Raw genomic sequence first — 18,853 nt, 5'->3', positions numbered from 1 at the left:
AGCCAGCGCTGTCTGTGCCTAGAATGCTGCCTGCGCCAGGTGGATCAGACGGAACAGGTTCCAAAGCTCTCTGAGCCTCTTACCTTCTCAAATGGAAGTTTGTTTTCGGCACAATCAGTGGTAGGAAAGGAGAAAACTCCACAGAGGTTCCTCCTCATGCTCACAACTCTGAATCCTAATTTTCTCTCAGCCCTCGAGGAGAGACCTCGCGAAGGAGACTTGCGGCAGCAAAGCCGGGAGGTCTCAGAGACTGGCCTGGCCCTTCACCTCTGTCCTGCCCGGCTGATGTCGGGGTCTCTCTGTGAGGTCACCCCCTCCCCACCACCTTTGCCCAATAGGCCGAGTTCCTGCAAAAGGCCTTTGTGATGTCACTGCCACACCCACCCCTCCCCTCAAAGCTGATGTCCTGCCCCTGGCCAGACTCATTGGGTGTTTGAGTTGTTTCCCCTGGATCTGGGGTTGCCAACTTTCTGACCCCACAAAACTGAACACCCTCATCCTGCCCCTTCACCGAGGTCCCGGCCCGCTCAATCCATCTCCCTCCGTCGCTCGCTCTCCCCCACGCTCACTCACTCGCTCGTTTTCACCGGGCTGAGAAGGGCTGAGGAGAGTCCCTTTTCAACTGGGTGTTGTCAGGACAGACCTGGGAAGGAGGCTGCCTGCCAAACACCTTTAAGAGGAGCCGTCCCTCCCTGTCAGAAAATCATCTCCCTCCTTCAGTTCAGTGACCGCCTGAATTGTTCCTTGTCTCGGCAGGGCCGGAGGATTGAAAGCAGCAACGTCAAAGTCCTGTGCAGCTAGCAGGAATGGACACAGACTCTCCCTTGTATCTCAACAGATATTTAGTTTTACTCTTGGTAAACTACAAGGCTAAAGGACAGGCGCTGGCACCAGATCTAAGGAATGAAATACAACACAATCATCATCGCTATGCCCATCGTTGCCCCTTTAACCTTCCGTTGTCTCTCTCTGACCACCATCACCCTCCGTCGGTTCACTGAGATTGCCACACTCATTGCTTCCAACACACACCTGATCTCCAATTTTGCAGCCAAAAGAAAAGTGATAGGCTTTCTTTACCATAGTGTTTATACTGCACTTTTGTGATGCAAAAGTCACTTCACCACAAACATAGCACAAGTTATCTGCACTGTTCACACAAGTACGAGGCATCTCTGCTCACTTTGGCTAAAGAGAAATGGGTCCCTTTGCAAAATCAAACACTGACAAATAAGAGAGCAAGACACTGTATGATTTCTAGACCTGATATAGGGCAATTGGTTCAGCTTCATTATGATTGCATCATCCATGACTTCTAGGAATAACATGATGCAATTCATATCATGTATGAGGCAATACCAGCTTCAGATTGTATCCTTCATTGTTTTGCCTAAAAGCAAGTACTGTCCAAAGCCATTCATAGATTTATTCATAGATCCAGTCAAAGATGGATTTTAGTCATTACTGGTTTAAATTGAGATCCGTCCCTTTATAACTCACTTCTCCTCCGCCATTCCCAAGTCAAGGGTCATAAATACTGACCCAATAGCATATCTTGAAAACTAGAGCCAATCAAGAATTTTAAGCATCATTTTCGTTCTCAGTGACCCAGAATTAGTAAAGTTGGACTCCATTTATTTCAGAAGCATTTTGGCTGTAGAGCAGTGTAACAAGCCTCTCCTAGCTGCCCCCTGGTGGGGGGAGGCTGGGGAGCTGTGGGGACCTGTTTGAGAGGGTCACTAGTAGCAGCGTAGCACAGGAGGTGTCCTATCGGGTTGAGTCATTGCAGATGATGATGTAGTGCAGCAGACCCCCGTTTTGCCAACCTTGCATTAGGCAGCTTTCCATGTTAAGCGAACTCCCAGTGCCCACAGGTGCAGCAGCCGGCGATTTGTCCTGTGGCCGCTAGGTGGCGCTGCAGCCTCGCACTTTCCCGTTCCCCCGGGTATGGGAAGGTTTGATAAGGTGAGCTGGCTCCACCCGGCCCGGGGAGATGCCGTCAGTGGGGTCTGCTGTGTAAGGGCTGAAAGAGTCAATTTGACTGGCATTTTATGATCTTTCAATCATGAAGGGGAGCAACTGCTTACCCTGACTGAAGCATCTTATCTCGTTTCCAAATTAAAGTGTCTCCTCTTTGTGTGCAAAGAGACACTTTAAGGGGACGCCACAAACGGGAGATGCTTTTGGTTTGGAAAACGAACTATTTTTGCAAAGATTTTTCATCCAAATTGATTTAGGATTAATGGGGTCAAATTCCATGCTGTGCCCTGTGGCTTTAAGGCATTGGAGAACTGCTGAAGAGGTTAAAGGCCGCAGAGCTGGGTAGCTGGGTGTGGGGCCTCCAAAGTTATTGTGCTCTGGTGAGACTGAGCAGTTGTGGGGATTGTGCAAGCTGTGGTGTTTACATGCACATAGAAAATGTAATGAAACTCCATTTTAAAACCACTTATGTCTGGGAATGGAAGAGAAGCTCTTTGAAATAAGTGTCCCCTTCATACTCTTCAAGATCACTGGCTCCAACACTGCCTCAGGGAACTCAGTGGTGGTGCATTTGAGGGCGGATCGAGAGGTCTTTGGTTCAAGTCCAGCTGCTCTCTTACATGTCCTCTTTTTTAAGTGATCTATATTTTCATATCCATCTCCTGTATGTTCAGGAGTTCCGCTGAACGGGGACGTGAAATGAATTTAATCATTCAATATATTCCTGTTAAAATGTACAAACACTGAGGAAAGCTGCCCATCAGCTGAAATCCGTTCCGGTCCTCTGAGGCGCTAGTTTGTTTTCATTCTTGAAACAAAGATAGAGTACGACTGTAGATTTGCAGGTCCTTGTTCTCCACGAGCGATGCCGTGGAGAAGAAGAAGAACCAGTGGCTATAAAGTGGACACTAGGGAGTTTAGTCTTGCCTTCCAAGGGGAGTATTGGGGGCAAAAGACATATCTGGCTTCAAGACTACGCTTAATACTTTTATGGAGGGGATTTTTTTAACAGCAGCCTGGCTCAAGAGCATTGGCCAATATGGACTATATTGTCTTCTTTGCTTCTCTGTCCTAATCTAAAGCCTTTCTAATGCTGTGTTTCAGTTGACTAATAAACCCTGCTATATTTTAACAGTCTGCCCAGTGTCACAGCAAAAACTTGCTGAGGTGCATTGAAGCATGAATGAGGAGCAGTCTCTGAACAGGAGTGTCGTTCAGCTGGACCTGCTGGCAGAGCTCACAGGTTGAAATAGGAGTGTTGAATCCAGAGGCTCAGTCTCAAGTGTTGAAGCTACATGGTCTCTCCTTGTGGAAGAGTGGGACCCCTTGGGGTCCAGCGCACTCAAGGGCACCTCCCAAGGACTGTTTAAAAGCCAGGGCATTGCACAGATCCTGTGCATCCATGACACTGCGCCAGATGTTAAGCCTTATGGGAAAAGAGATAAAACAAGAAAAGGATCTAAATGTGTATTTACCATTGCACCCTCATCAGTCCTCGTGGGAATCCTCATCAGTTACAAAGTGTATTAAAACCTTCCCTAAGGCTCACCTCTTGGTTATCAGGTCGTGTCAGTTTTGTTAGAGGGCTTTCCCTCCCCCGCCCACTTCCTGGTTCTTGTCACGCAGACAGCAAGCAGCAAAAGACCAGAAGTCCGAAGGGCAGATAGTGCAATGTTTATTGGGGTTATTTCCAAGCAAGCAGATTCCGAAGCCCTTCACACCAGTCGGGCTCATCGCTGTACGCCCAGAGAGTCTGTTCCCCAGTGTGCCGTTCCCAGCTCTGAGGCCGCAGAGCGTTTAGCCTGCATCCCCCTTCCCAGCTCTGAGGCCACAGAGCCTTGTCTGTGTCCCTGTTCCCATTTCCCCCATTAATAAACCTGATTCCAATTTCCCTTCCCCCTCCTGTTTGACCCCAGTTTATATAGTCATATTCCCAGCTACACCTTAACCAATCATTTTACTGAAATGTAACTAACCAGTCCTAACGTATTGCAACATAATTACCTAACCAATTATATCCTACTATCCTAATTAACTTACACCCAGCAAAATTAATTATACCGCTGGCAGAAACAATTACAGAACCAGAAAAGTGGTGGACATAAAGATAAAACAATACAGAAATGAGGGTACCACAACTGTTGATAAGTGATTTCTTGCCAGACAGGATGCTATCAAACTAAATTTTCTTTAAGCATCTTAATATCTATTTCGTTATCGGGTGGTTCTACCCCTTCCCCCATTCTGTGGTTGTCTTGTCTAGTTAGATTGTAAATCGTTTAGGGCATGGGCCATCTACTATTCTGTGTTTGTACTTTGCCTAGCACAATGGGGACCCACTGTTAGCTGGTCCTTAGGCACTAAGGTAATACATATGATTTATAATAATAATAACTCTCCTGCCACTTTGAGCCAAGGAAGCTGGCCTTGGGACGTTACTGCTTAAAAATGAGCTGCGGTTAAAACCGTGGACTATTCTTTGTGACAAGTATCCCACAAATTCCACTGACCTCCCTTGTTTTCTTTGCCTGGCGTAGGGTTTCTAAATTCCAAACCTGATGTGATCTCGCAGCTGGAACGAGGGGAAGAGCCGTGGGTCCCAGACCGCCAGGGCTCTGAGAAAGAAGTGCTCCCGAGCTGCCTGCACAGGTGAGGGATTGGTTAAACCAACTCAAAAACTCTCCATGAATACAGGAAACATTTGGGATGCCCTACAAAGACCTTGTGAGCTCTGCAAGTTCAGGATTGTTCCCTTCAGATGTGGAATCATTAGGCAGATGTCACTCATGGCTTCCCACCTACCCTAACTGACAACTGGCAGCAGGTCCCTCCCAATCTCACTTTCCCTGAGTGTTGTGGTGAGATGCACACCCAGAACTGATCCCTTCCTCTCTCATCTGGGGAAGGGTTTGAGAAAATGAGCTCCTGATAGGTTTGATCTCTCCCACACGTATTTTGGTTTGTTCATCCCTATGTCCCTTCTTGTCTCTGAGATTTCCTTTCTCTCCAGCGCAGGGAGTGACCTATGTCTGGATTCTCTCTGTCTCCCATCAGGTGTTGGGATGGTGAGTGAGAATGAGGAGAATCCCCAGTAGGAAGATGCTGAGCAAGTAGAACCACATAGGACATTATCAGGAAGACCCAAAGGGAATGTTTCCGAGAGTTGTGCACTCCCAGAAAAAGCAAAAGCCTGTGAGTCTCAGCAGAGGCCAGAGGAAAACCTGAGTAGCCTCTCAGACCTTATTACACACGAGAGAATCAACTTGGAAGAGACACACTACACATGGCATGAGTGTGGGAAAAGCATCAATGGGAGTTCAGACCTTTTCACACATCAGGGGATCCACAGAGGAGAGAGACCCTACATGTGCTCTGAGTGTGGGAAAAGCTTCAGTCGGAGCTCCTACCTTATCACACATAGGAGAATCCACACGGGTGAGAAACCTTATGGATGCTCTGAGTGTGGGAAACGCTTCAGTTGGAGATATGCCCTTGTCGCGCATCAGAGAATCCACACAGGAGAGAAACCCTACACGTGCTCTGAGTGTGGGCAATGCTTCAGTCGGACGTCAGCCCTTATCACACCTCAGATAATCCACACAGGTGAGAAACCTTATGGATGCTCTGAGTGCGGGAAAAGCTTCAAACAGAGCCCTAGCCTGAGCAGACATCGTAGAATCCACACAGGAGAGAGACCCTACACATGCTCTGAGTGTGGGAAAACCTTCATTGACAGCTCAAACCTTGTCAGACATCGTAGAATCCACAGTGGAGAGAGACCCTACACATGCTCTGCATTTGGGAAAAGCTTCAATCAGAGGACGTTCCCTATTAGACATCAGACAAGCCACATGGGAGAGAATGTGAGAAATGCCTTGATTAGGGCTGGCCAAAGCCTGAGCGTCACGGTTTGACTGTTCCCCCATTTCAAAGCAATTGTTAGTCATCAAGTTCCCCCTTCGGGAACAAATTGTTTCATTCCCCGTTGCTTTGATGTTGCTTCAAGTTTTGCTGGAGAGCAGATATTTTTATTATCATTTTCCTCAGTTAAAATATATTGAACTATAACAAAGAGCAGGAACAGGGCAGGGATAGGTGAAAATGTCATTTCATCCACTGTAACAACAAAAGTAGTTAGGGTAAATCAGAGAGATTCCCTTATTCCCTGTATTGTCAGAGTGGGGAATGAACAACAATCTACAGCAATGCCATTAACACAAACACACTCTCAGCCTGCTCCAGCCAGAAGGGAAATGGGCAGGAATTCTCACTGTTCAGCCCAGGACACACTTACACTGATGCGCAGCCGTGAGTGTGCTGGGGAAGCTGGTCTGAGCAAACAATTTGAAGTGACAATTCAGTGAGAACTGAATCATCATGCAGTGGAACAGCTGTACATCAAGTAGGTGTGGCCGAGTGGTTAAGGCGATGGACTAGAAATCCCTTGGGGTCACCTCATGCAGGTTTAAATCCTGCCAACTACGCAAGCACTGTGCTGTTGTTGTTATTATTGTAGTCTTAGTGCCTGAGCATCCACAGTGCAAATTGGAGCCAGATCTAGCTTCACTCTGTCTACACTTAAAATGCTGCTGTGGCACTGCTATAGCACTTTGGAGTAGACAGTGACTGGAGGGTTTTTCCCATCCCTGTAATAGCTGCATTGACAGAACAATTCTTCCTTTTCTTTAGCACTATCTAACCAGGGCTTAGGTCACCTTAACTCTATGGGTTTGGGGGGAGGGGGGATTCACACCCTGAGAGACGTCGCTCTGTCAGTTCAGTGCCCAGCGTACACCAGCCCTTAGATCCCTCTTGGTATTTCAATGCAGGCACTGACCTGTGAGAGGAAAACATCAGCTCACAAACACACAGACTGAATTCCCACATTTCATCTCGCTGCACTTTCCAGAAAGTCATGAAATTCAATTCATTCTTGCTCGGACAGAGAACAAATAAGTGACACTAAGTTTGTGGCTTGGGTAAATAAAATTAAGTGTTTAATTAATATAGTAAAAACCTGTCCTGATGCCTCTAACTAACACCATTGCGTGAAATAGGAACAGAGACAAAGCTTGTCAGTGACGACTAATTTCACAAATGATCTTCCCAATATTAATTTCTACGCTGCCCCCATTGGAGGTCTGGGCATCTCCAGTGTCACTGCTCTGCGTTCACCTTCCCCTTAGAATTGTTCTCGGACATTCGCCTTCCTCTGCAGCGTGGGGCACGGGTCACTTGCTGGAGGATTCCCTGCACATTGAAGTCTTTAAGCCACGATTTGAGGATTTCAGTAACTCAGACATAGGTTAGGGGTTTGTTACAGGAGTGGGTGGGTGAGATTCTGTGGCCTGCATTGTGCAGGAGGTCAGACTAGATGATCATAATGGTCCCTTCTGACCTTAAGTCTATGAATCTATTCCCAAATTTGGAAAATTGTGCAGTTCAGAATGTGAATAGTGACCCCGTCTCCTTCCTGCACCTGCTCTACCTTGCTCCACAGCAGCTTCTCCCCCTGCAGAGTCACTCCAGCACGGCAGTGCAGCCGCCCAGGGTTCAGCAGGGGCCCCGGCAAGGACAGTGGGTGCAGCTAACAGCCCGGTGTGCCTGGCAGTGATTCAGCTGTAAAAAAGCAACCCCCCCTCCACAGAAGTACAGAGACCTGATTTCCCCAACTTTAACATCATGACCCCCTGTAGAAAGCCACACGTGTCAGTTGTATTTTCACAGGAGATGCAAAAATCAAGTGACATCAATTTTTAAGTTGAGTAAATAAAGTTGAGGAGATAGTTGTTAACCTCACAAAAATATATTAAAGATCCCTCAACATAACACCTGAAGGTGAAATATGAACAGAGACAAACCTTGTCAGCAAAGGCTCATTTCCCAAACGATCTTCAAAATGTTACTAATTCCCACCCCTCCTCCACAGGAGCTCTGTGCACTGTAACTGTTCTGCAGGCAGCTTCCCATTCAATGCTGTTGTGGGACATTCCCAGACTTGGAAATGTACCAACGACAGAATTTGAAGAGCAAACCTGGCTCCCCGCACCAGGCGGGATTTGAGTGTTTTGTCCCTGTCACTTAGAGTTTGTCAATAGTACAGACGCCAGGGGCAGGACTCCAGGCTCTGCTTGAGGGATCCTGGCACAGGGGCTGGGGTGGCAGGGGGAGAAAGGATTGTAGATTCTGACCTGTGCTCTAGAGAGGAGGTAATAATTGAAGGGAGCGTGTTTGTCTCCTCTCCTCTGTGTCCCAGGGCTGGAATTCTACATTCCACAGGACCAAATGAGGGGGTGATGCCACTTGGTTAATGGAAACCAGTGCTCCAGGTGCAGCTTGAACTCACAACCTCAGCATAGCTCCTCAGCACTGCTCTATAAGTACTGTGCACTAACTAATTGCACCACTGGAGAACATGCTTGCTATGATTTTCTGAGCCCCCCCCCCCAGGTTGATAAAGGCAAGGAGTGACCCCAAAACTGAGCTGAGAGCGGATAGCAACAAGTGTTGGTACTTGGTGGGGTGGATTCTTCTTAAGGGTTCCAGGCACCATTTCACCCTTTTGTTCTTCCCTGTGTAATAACAGAGCTGGTTAAGACTCAATGGAGAGTCTTGCTGCAGACCAACAGATCTGAAATCACTGATAACCAGCTCTAAGCATTAGTCCTGCTTTGGGAGAGTGTCTCTCATGCAAGAAACTGCCCAGTCTGCGCTAGCAGTGAGGCTCCCTCACTAACAGCTGAAATCAGGGAGAGCTGTGTGACGTGCAGGGCCCCAGGGGGGCCTGAACAGGGGGGAACAACACCCCAGGACTTTTAAAAATGGGAGGGCTCTGCCTTGCCACTTTGTAATGACCGTAAGGGCAAGTGAGGGAGGAGAGCAGTGAGCAGGAGGAAGGGGCAGCATAGGAGTCTATCCAGCTCTGAATCTTGTTTTCTCACAGTAGCCAATACCAGGTCTCCCAAAGCCACTCCTCAAGGCAGCACTGGGAGTTGAACCCAGGATCTTCTGTTTACAAAACAGGCACTTTAACCAGCTAAGCCATGGTACCTGCTGTTATTTAAAGCATCGTGTCTGCCCACACCTGACTCTCTGCCAATCCCCACTGGGACCTGACAAGTGTTGCTCCTGTTTGGATTGTGTAAAGCAGAGGAGCAGCTGAAGTTTTGCTCCCAAGGTGTGTGTGTGATTCTTTGGACAGGTCTACACTACAAAATTTGGTTGGTGTAATTACATTACTTAGGCTGGCAATGCAGTTATATCAACCTAATCCCAGTGTAGAATCATAGAATATCAGAGTTGGAAAGGACCTCAAGAAATCATCTAGTCCAACCCCCTGCTCAAAGCAGGACCACTCCCCAGACAGTTTTTGCCCCAATCCTAAATGGCCCCTCAAGGATTGAACTCATAACCTGAGGTTTAGCAAGCCAATGTACAAACCATTGAGCTATTCCTCCCTCAGATGGTGACTCAACTGTCAGAACTTTCTGGAGCAATGAAATGGGAGAGGCCCAGCCTCTGTAGCAGGAATGCAGGGCAGGCGAGTTCACGGCAGGCATGGTGGGATACTGGTGGAGGCCAGTCATGGTGATATAATGACCAGCAGCATTTACACTGACAATTTGTCTTTTTAAGTTTGCTGCAAAAAGCTCTAGACCTCTCGTCAAGGTGTTTTTATTTTGTCACCAAAACAGGGCAGTTTTGTCGCCAGACGTGGTATTGCAGTGTGTGTACCAGCCACAAGCTGCCAGCCGAGGGAGCATTGTGTGTTTTTCACACACCTGAGCAATATAATGATGCTGAAATAACTTTGTAGTGCAGACATGGCCAAAGATTCTCACACACACACACACACACACACAGCTTGCAAGGAAAAGCTCACCTGCTTCTCTGCTTTGCAGAATCCAAACACATGCAAAGCGTGTCAGGCCCTGGTGGAGCTGTCAGGGAGTCAGCTGTGGGCATCACTGTGCCTTAGCTCTAGGTAGGCACCATGGCTTAGCTGGCTAAAGCACCTACCTTCTAAACAAGAGATCCTGAGTTCAACTCCCAGTGGTGCCTTGTTGAGTAACTCTTTGGGTACCTGATATTAGCTGCTGTCAGAGGACAAAATACAGCATTAGGTGGGCCTTTGGTCCAGCCCAGGGTGGCTGTTTTTATGGTTTAAATTACACTCACAGGCACTGATAACAGAGTTACTGAAAGTTTGGGAGTTAAGAGCTGATAGGTCAGTGTTCCAGCCCATCACAGATGACCCCCCTCCCTCTGGGACAGGGGCAGGTCTGGGATCTCACACCAAATGCTCATTGTGGCTGCCAGAATCTGTGGGCAGCTCATTTAGTTTCCACCCAGGATTGAGTCCTGCTTCGTGCACCGTGTGTGAGAATGAAAATCCTAAACCGCCCTTTGAAATAACGAAAGCAGCAGGACATGTTATTGTCCCTGTCCCAAAGCAGACAGACCAATGGAGAAATGCCATTGACTCCAGGCAATACTCCACTGCCATTTTACCTTTTCACTTTGCTAAACTCCTCCCAACTTTGAGGGCTCCCAGAACCTGATATTGAGCTTGAGCTGAGATGTCTACAGTGCAAATTAACCACCCCATGGCCCTAGCCTGGGAGCCTGCACTGGCACGGGACAGCCCTGGGTGTTTCATTGCAGTGTGGACATAGCCTAGCATTATGTCTACACTGCCATTAACACACCCAAGTCACTATTCTCAAACCCTGGGTCAGTTGATTCAGGCTTGTGGGGCTTGTGCTGCAGGGTTATAAAATTACAGTGTAGACACTTGGGCTTCAGCCCAGCCTCCAAGACCCCACGAGGGGTGAGGTCTCCGAGCCTGGGCTCCAGTCTGAGCCCCAGGAGCCCAAATCAGATCATCCAGGCCAGCCGGGCCACAGGGATTTTATCACAGTCTAGATGCCCTCTCAGGGTATGTCTACACTGCAATGTAAGCCCAGGGTTAGCAGAAGTCATGTCAGCAGCCCCAACACATAAACATAAACCATGAGGGAAAGACCCACCCCCAAATAAGCTAGGCAGTGTCCTTCTCCCTACGGTTCATAAGTCCAGCAACCAAAAGTCCTTTAACATGAGCCATCCCCTCTCCCACCCCACTCACAGCTGTTGTCCTTAGTCAGTGCAAGCCCAGAGGTGCCTCTGTAGAGTTCACCTGCCTGCCTGGGTGGAAAAGGGGAAAATAAGAAGGCACCGTACTCACTGTGTTGTCTAGGGACTCACTCATCCCTCCACTGCCACCCTGTCCTAACATTGATCTAACCCCTAAATTTTAGTATTGGGACCCAGTCCCCAGCCTCACTCCCAACCAGAGCCTGCTCCTCTTCACCCTTCTCCTCTGTCCCAACCCACAGCCCCCTCCTATTCCCAGTGCCCCTCAATCCCAACCCACAGGCCCCTTCTATTCCCAGTGCCCCTCAATCCCAATCCACAGGCCCCCCGCTCCTCACGCTGCTCCTCAATCCCAACCCACAGCTCCCTCCTTCCCTCCAGCAGCAGGTGCTTCAGACCCCCTCAGGAAGATTTTCTTGCAAGGTTTCGTGTATGAGTCTGCATGTGGATTTACAGTATGTTGGAAATAGGTTGGGTTGCTTGCCGAAATGATCACTTGTGGCTGGTGTGCATTCCCAGTCTCCATGTTATTGGGGCAGGAGAAACAAAGGGTTGTTATCCTCGATGTGTGAACCAGGGACTCAACCCTGGGTGGAAACTAAATGAGCTGCCCACAGATTCTGGCAGCCACAATGAGCATTTGGTGCGAGCCCAAACCTGCCTCTGTCCCAGAGGAGGGGTTCATCCACGAGGGCTTGGCCCACTGACCTATCAGCTCTTAAATCCCAAACTTTCAGTAATTCTATTATCAGTGCCTGTGAGTGTAATTTAAACCATAAGAAAAACCACACTGGGCTAGACCAAAGGTCCATCTAGCTCTGTATTTTGTCTTCTGACAGTAGCCAATACCAGGTGCTCTCAAAACATCTCAACAAGGCACCACTGGGAGTTGAACCCAGGATCTCTTGTTTACAAAACAGGTACTTTAACCAGCTAAACCATAGAGCCTGCCTGTGACTAAGGTACAGTGTCTGCTCACACCTGACTCCTGGGCCCCACCTGGCCCCACAAAGCAGAGGAGCAGGTGAGGTTTTCCTTGCAAGCTGTGTGTGTGTGAATCTTTGGCCAGATCTGCACTACAAAGTTATTTCAGCAGAATTATATTGCTCTGGTGTGTGAAAAACACACAACGCTCCCTCGGTCAGCAGCTTTTGGCTGGTGTACACACTGCAATGCCACGTTTGGCGACAAAACTGCCCTGTTTTGGTGGCAAAATAAAACCACTTCAATGAGAACAGTAGAGCTTTTTGCAGCAAACTTAAAGTGACAGAGTGTCAGTGTAGACACTGCTGTTCATTATATCACCATAACTGGCCTCTGCCAGTATCCCACAATACCCTCTGTGAACTCGCCTGCCCTGCAGTCCTGCTACAGAGCCATGGGCCTCTCCCCTTTCATAGCTCCAGGAAGTTCTGACAGCTGAGCCTGCTGCTCTGCTCCAGCAGCCAGGAGCAAATCACTGCTGTGGATGCTGCTCTCTCCCACCCTGCGAATACAGATCAGGGTGGCGGGAACTTCCTTGAACGGGGGAGCACCGGCATCTGAACTGTGACACCCCCAGGACACCCCTTCCCTCGAGGAGGCTCTTACCGTCTAAACAGGGTCGGCTGTTTTCAAGTAAAATCACTAAAAGGGAAGGAGAAAACTCGAAAGAGGTTCCTCCTGGCGCTCAGGTACGTGAACCCCAATATTCCCCCAGTCCTCAAAGAGAGACCTGGAGAGGGAGACTTGCTGAAGCAAAGCCACAGGGTCTCTGAGGTTTCCCTGGCCCCTCGCCCCGTCCTGCCTGGCTGATGTCAGCATCTCTCTGTGAGGTCACCACCTCCCCACCACCTTTGGCCAATAGTCTGAGGTCCTGCAAAAGGCCTTTGTGATGTCACTGCCTGTCACGGACTCACAGATCGTGCCCACTCTTGGCCCCGTGCGGTCCATGGGGGGTGCCCCTTTCAGTGCGACAGCCCTTCTCGGGGGTCCACTCTCTCTTGGGGTCAGGCCCCTCCACCTCCTGGAGCTGCCCCTCTCTGAGCCTTAGCACGTCTGTCTCTCGCCGTGGGCCCCTCAGGGAGTCCACGCGCTCTGGACCCCCTGGGCCTCCTCACCCCCGAAGGGGATGAGGCCCCCTGTTCTCTAGCCCAGAGCGACTCTCAGCCAGCGTAAAACAGGAGGGTTTATTGAGAGTTGAACACAGCACAGGAAACTCTCAGGGCCTCAGGCCTGGCCTCTCACAATAACAGCACATCCCAGTCCCCCTGCAGCCAGGTGGGCTCTGCCTGCTTCCCCTCGCCAGCCCCAAGCCCCCCGCTTCCCAGCTAGGCCTCCGATATCTCCGGCCCCAAGCCCCACCGCTGTCCATTGTCTTTTCTCCAGGTAAACAGGGTTGCCTGGGCCTCCTCTCCTCTCCGCCCTCCTCTGGCTGGAACAGGTTGGTCACGGGGTCCTCTCCCCGCAGCCCATTGTCCTCCCACTGGCCAGAACCGCCTGTGACTCCTGAGCTGGGTCTCTGGGTCACCAGGTCACCAGTCGCTGGGGTCTCCATCCTCCAGGCCATCAGCCGGGGTCCCAAGTCCCTCTCCGGTCTTCTGTAGCAACAAACTCCCTTTCCCCTCACCTCGTTAAACCAGTAACACCTGGGAACACTGAGTCCCACTCCCTGTGCATGCAAACCACTGGAAAACACAGCAAACCCTAAGAAAATCCCCCACTTCGTCACAGAGCCCAGCACCTCTCCTCCTCTGGGCACCTAGAGCAGAGGCGGCTGGTGCTGATGGCTCCAAGGGAAGGCTTAAAAGCCACAGAACAATTGAGGTCAGGGCTAGAGGAGGGCAGGACCATGCCTAGGTGTGGCCTTCAGACAGGCACAAAAGCACCCAGCCAGGCCAAACACCCACTGAAGGCCACCCGCAGACAAGCATACGGGGCGGCTGCTGATGCTCTGTGGCCATTATCGAAGACGGTAGGAAAGCAGGGCCAGCCCCCCTGGTGGGGCCTCTTACCGTTCCCACTCAAGGTGCTCGCTTTTGCCGTGGGGCAGGAGATTTTACCCCAAGAGGCTTTTCCCCAGCTGGCGAGAAGCAGAGAAACACCCAGGCTCCCAAGGCGCTATGTAGCAACCCCCCTCAAGCACAGGGACAGATGCACATTTGGAAGAGGGAAACTGCTCTACACCCTAGCCCGGGCAGCCGCCCATTTTCTTTGGCAAGTCAGGAATGGCAAAGGCGAGACTGGAAGCACCTGGGGCTCATGCCCCAGCCTTTGTGACGCCCACCCCCCAACTCCTTCCCGGGGCTCTAGCTGAAGCCAGAGCATTGGCCTGAGTGGCCAAGAAGAGGTTCAGGCCCTGAAGGGAGCAGGACTTTCAGCACAAAGGTAAAACCGGACAAGCACAACCACGAAGGGACTCAAACCCTCAATTGTCTAATCTAAAGTCAGACGCCTTATCCATTAGGCCACATGGTAAAAGTCCCTCTAGGTACTTCTTTGGAAAAGGCAGACACTGATGCGTCCGACGAAGTGGGGATTCCCCCACGAAAGCTCATGCTCCAGTACGTCTGTTAGTCTATAAGGTGCCACAGGACTCTTTGCTGCTTTTGCAGACACTGTGTTTCTCAGGTCAGCTACTGAGGGGGGCCGAGACTCTCTGGGCACAAGAAGTGGAGTTCCCAGCGACACGTGAGACTTAATTGTCTGGAGCCAGGTGCAGGGCTTTGGCAGGAGGCTCGGGCATGGGGCTGGGGTGCAGCGGATGGACCGGCTGTCTAGGTGGGAGATTTAGTCTCACCGAGGAGGAATCCTGATGATAGGCAGTGGCCTGGGCCGGTGCAACCACTCGGCGAACTAGGGGGCGGTCCTGGGGGCCACGTGGTTGGGGGCACAAAAAATCGCACTCAGGAGGCAGTGGAGTGGAGGTGAGCTGGGGCAGGGGCTGGGAGGTTTGGGGGGAGGGCTGCCTGCAGCAAGCAATGGGGGGGGGCGTGCAGGGGAACCACTCCCTGTCCCAGCTCACCTCTGCTCCGTCTTCTGCCCTGAGCACGCCGCCCCCGCTCTAATTCTCCTCCCCTTCCAGGCTTGCGGCACTAAACAGCTGATTGGCACCGCAAGCCTGGGAGGCGGAGAAGTGGAGCGGTGCCGGCGAGCTCAGGGAGAAGGCGGAGTGGAGGTGAGCTGGGGTGGGGAGCTGCTGCAGGGGGGCTGCCCGGCTCTTCCCCATGGCCCCAGCCCCGCCCCCCTCCCTGCACTCCCTGCATGGTAAGTGGAGTGACCCAGCCCCAGCCTGGTCCACTTCCCTGGCTCCCAGCCACGCCGCCGGCGAGTGCTGTGGGGCGGTTCCCCCCTCCCCTCAAGCTTGAGAGCCAGGGGAGCAGAGCAGGCTGGAGCCCCAGGCCTCCGTGGGGGCAAGCAGAGGGGGGGCTGGTCCCAGGCCTCCGTGGGGGATGGGGGGCTGGCTACCTCCTGCGGGAAGTGGAGTTACCCGGCCCCAGCCTGCTCTGCTCCCCTGGCTCTCAGGCTTGTGTTGGTGTTGGCTAGATTTGTGCGGGTGTTTGTGTATATTAGCAATTGTGTGTGTGTGTGTCAGGATTCATGCATGTGTCTGTGTATGTTTGCAATTGTGTGTGTGTGTATGCGCTCTGCCGCCCTCTGCCGGCACGACAACTATTTCTCTGTATGTCGCAGCCCCCATACCGTCGACCCCAGTGGAGATTTCCCCATCTTACAAGGGCTGGCTGGCCTGACCCTTCTCCCCTCTGCGGAATGTGGCGGGGGCTGCAGCTCTCCCCCTGTGGGGCAGGAGTGCCACGGTGTGGGGTGCTGGTCTCCAATGCACCAGGAGAGTAGCTCAGTTGAGGCAGGGCAGGGCGTGTGGTGTCCGTTCTGCGTTGCCTGGTGCTGGGCCATTGCACAATCCCCAGCCACGCTGCACAGCGCACCCCAAGAGGGGACAAGGGGTCCAAGCACATGATCCTGCATGAGGATCATTCTCATTGGTAGCCATCCAGTGGCAGTGAGTTCCATGAGCCTTGGCACATGCTGTGTGGGGCAGGAGGTCCTTGTATTGGGAGCTGTGGGAGTGAACTGCGTGCAGTTGTATCTCTGAGCACGATTGTGAATATTATGGTGTGTGTGGGGTGATTGTGAGTGTGGCTGGGGGCGGTGATTGTTGCTCTCTTTGGGGGTTGGGCTAGCATGTCCCTCTGGGTGTGTGGTGTCTGAGTGTTCTTGCGATTGTGTGAGTCTCTTTGTGCGTCAGAGTGTGTGTATGTATGTGTGTGTGTGTGACTTGCTGCAGAATACAAAATCCTGCAAAGCCATTTCCTAGTGGTTAGCCCAGCAACACACTGATACAAACAGTGTCACAGATGCACACACACACAGAGTAGGGCTCAGCCCCACCAGCAGGGGCAGCAGGGACACACACGTCTCTCCTGGGCCAGCTTGGACAATTTCCCATCACGACCCGGCACAGTGCTGGTGCCCCCACACGGGGTTGGGCAGTGACTGGGCAGGGGGGGCAGATGTGCCGGATCTGTAAAAGCAGCAAAGAGTCCTGTGGCTCCTCATAGAATAACAGCCGTGTTGGAGCATGAGCTTTCATGGGTGAATCCCCACTTCGTCGGATGGATTCAGAAGGAAGCACTTTGGGAAAATCAGTCAAGGCCCTTAGCTGAGCTGAGACACAGACCCAGTGACCCCTGCACCACCCTGGGAGGGGAGTGGGGTTGAGTGGTCAGAGCAGGGAGGGCTGGGCACCAGGACCCTGGGTTCTATCCTGGCTCTGGGGTGGAGTGAACTGGGATCCAGGACTCCTGGGTTCCATAGGAAACTGTTTTTCCCTGTGCTTCCCTCCCTAGTGATCCCAGCCCAGCCCCTAGTGGAGACTGAGCACAAGTGGGGGGAGTTGTTCTCCCACTTTGGACTTATGATTCAAACCCCTCCCCCAGGGGCTATGATATCATGAAATCTGCCCCCCACCCCCAACACAGAGAAAACTGGTGGGATTCTGTCCACACGCAGAGAATTTTCTCCGCCGGGCTCCTTCGGTTCATCTCGCTGCTCTCCCTACTGCCGCCAGACACTGCTCATCTGCATAGCCCCGCCCATGGACACGTGACACCTTCTGTCCTGCTGGTTTCAAGTGAGTGAGTTGCCCTCGGGGAGTGAGCAGGTCCCAGCACGTCACAGCCCCAGCCAGGGCCGGCTCCAGGCACCAGCTCAGCAAGCAGGTGCTTGGGGCAGCCCAGGAAGGGGCGGCATGTCGGTCTTTGGCAGCAATTCGGCAGCGGGTCCTCGGTCCCTCTTGGAGGAAGGACCTGCCACTGAATTGCTGCTGAAGAAGAAAGTGGTGCAGTGGAGCTGCCGCCGATTGTGATCACAGATTTATTTTCATGCCGCTTGGGGCGGCAAAAACCCTGGAGCCGGCCCTGGCCCCAGCACACGGCACAGCCCCAGCACACGTCATAGCACGTCACAGCCTGGGGCAGGGAGATATTGGGGAAGGGGATGAGGGGAGAGACCCAGCCCCATAGACCCATAGGGGCAGCGGGATATGGGGGGGCAGGAGAGGGGATGGCGGGGGAGAGACCCATCTCCATAGACCCCCAGAGGCAGGAACTGAGGGGAGAAGGGGATCCAGCCCTATAGACCTGTAGGGGCAGGGAGATATTGGGGGCAGGAGGGGGGTTGGCAGAGACCCAGCCCGGGGTGCAGGGGAAATGGGGTGGTTTGGAAGGAACTGGGGAGGAGAAGAGACACATGGCAGGACAGGGAAACCGACTCACTCCGAATACATGCAGAGCAGGGCAGGGCGGAGGCAGATCATGCTGGTCCCAGGGTAATTTCGGGGGGTTCTGATTCCCCACTCAGCTGGGGGGCTCACCTCTGGGCTGAGGAGGATGCAGGGGCTGTGTGTGTGTGTCAGGCTGGGGGAGCTGCCTGGGCAGAGGTGCTGGAACTGGGGGTGCTGAGCCACGTAAATTATCCCGATCTAAACGCCATTGTAGAGAACACTATGCTGGCACACCGCTTCCTGGCAGCCAGAGACTGTGCTTTCTACACCTGCTCCTGTGGATGTGACCTCTCTCCTGATTGCTAAGGAAAGGAGCCTTTCCAGGAAATGGCCACAGCTTTTGGGAATCCGCATGTGGCTGTGAACAGAATTTGGCTCCTGGAACACAAGGCAACTTAAAAGCTGAGCACGCAGACAGGGGCTTGAACCCTGGCCCCTCAGATTGAAAGCCTGATGCTCTACCATCTGAGCTACCTGGGCTTGTTAAGAGCGTCTTCACCGTTCACCACAGGAGTGAGCAGGCAGGCAAAAGAGAGGCAAAAGAAAGTCCCCAGAACTCCTCCTCTTTCTGCACAGCCACTGCCTGTCAGCAGGATTCCTCCTCCTCCTCCCTCCTGTGCCTCAGTGCGACTAAATCTCCACAGCTAGACAGCCGGTCCGTCCGCTGCACCCCAATCCCCCATGCCTGAGCCTCCCTGTCAAAGCCCTGCACCTGGCCCCGTATAATTAAGTCTCACATCTCACTGGGAACTCGACTTCTTGTGCCAGAGAGTCTCGCCCCCCCTCAATAGGTGACCCAAGAAACACAGTGTCCACCTTTTCCAAAGAAGCGCATGAAGAAGGCGCCCGCATGGCTTAACGGATAAGGTGCCTGACTTTGAATTAAGAACTTGAGGGGTCAAGTCCCTTTGTGGTTGTGTTGATGCAGTTTTACCTTCGTGCTGAAAGTCCTGCTCC

General features: G+C 51.9%; 1 non-coding gene across 1 annotated transcript; it reads right to left on the bottom strand.

Moving 5' to 3' along the window:
* Positions 1 to 18,303: 18,303 nt before the first annotated feature.
* On the bottom strand, positions 18,304 to 18,376 carry TRNAE-UUC. The gene has a single exon. It is a non-coding gene; the product is annotated as a tRNA-Glu (tRNA).
* Between the last annotated feature and the right edge of the window lie 477 nt (positions 18,377 to 18,853).

This window comes from Mauremys reevesii, linkage group 17 (assembly GCF_016161935.1).
Source record: "Mauremys reevesii isolate NIE-2019 linkage group 17, ASM1616193v1, whole genome shotgun sequence".
Classification (NCBI taxonomy): domain Eukaryota; kingdom Metazoa; phylum Chordata; order Testudines; family Geoemydidae; genus Mauremys; species Mauremys reevesii.
This window is presented reverse-complemented; position numbering and strand designations above follow the sequence as displayed.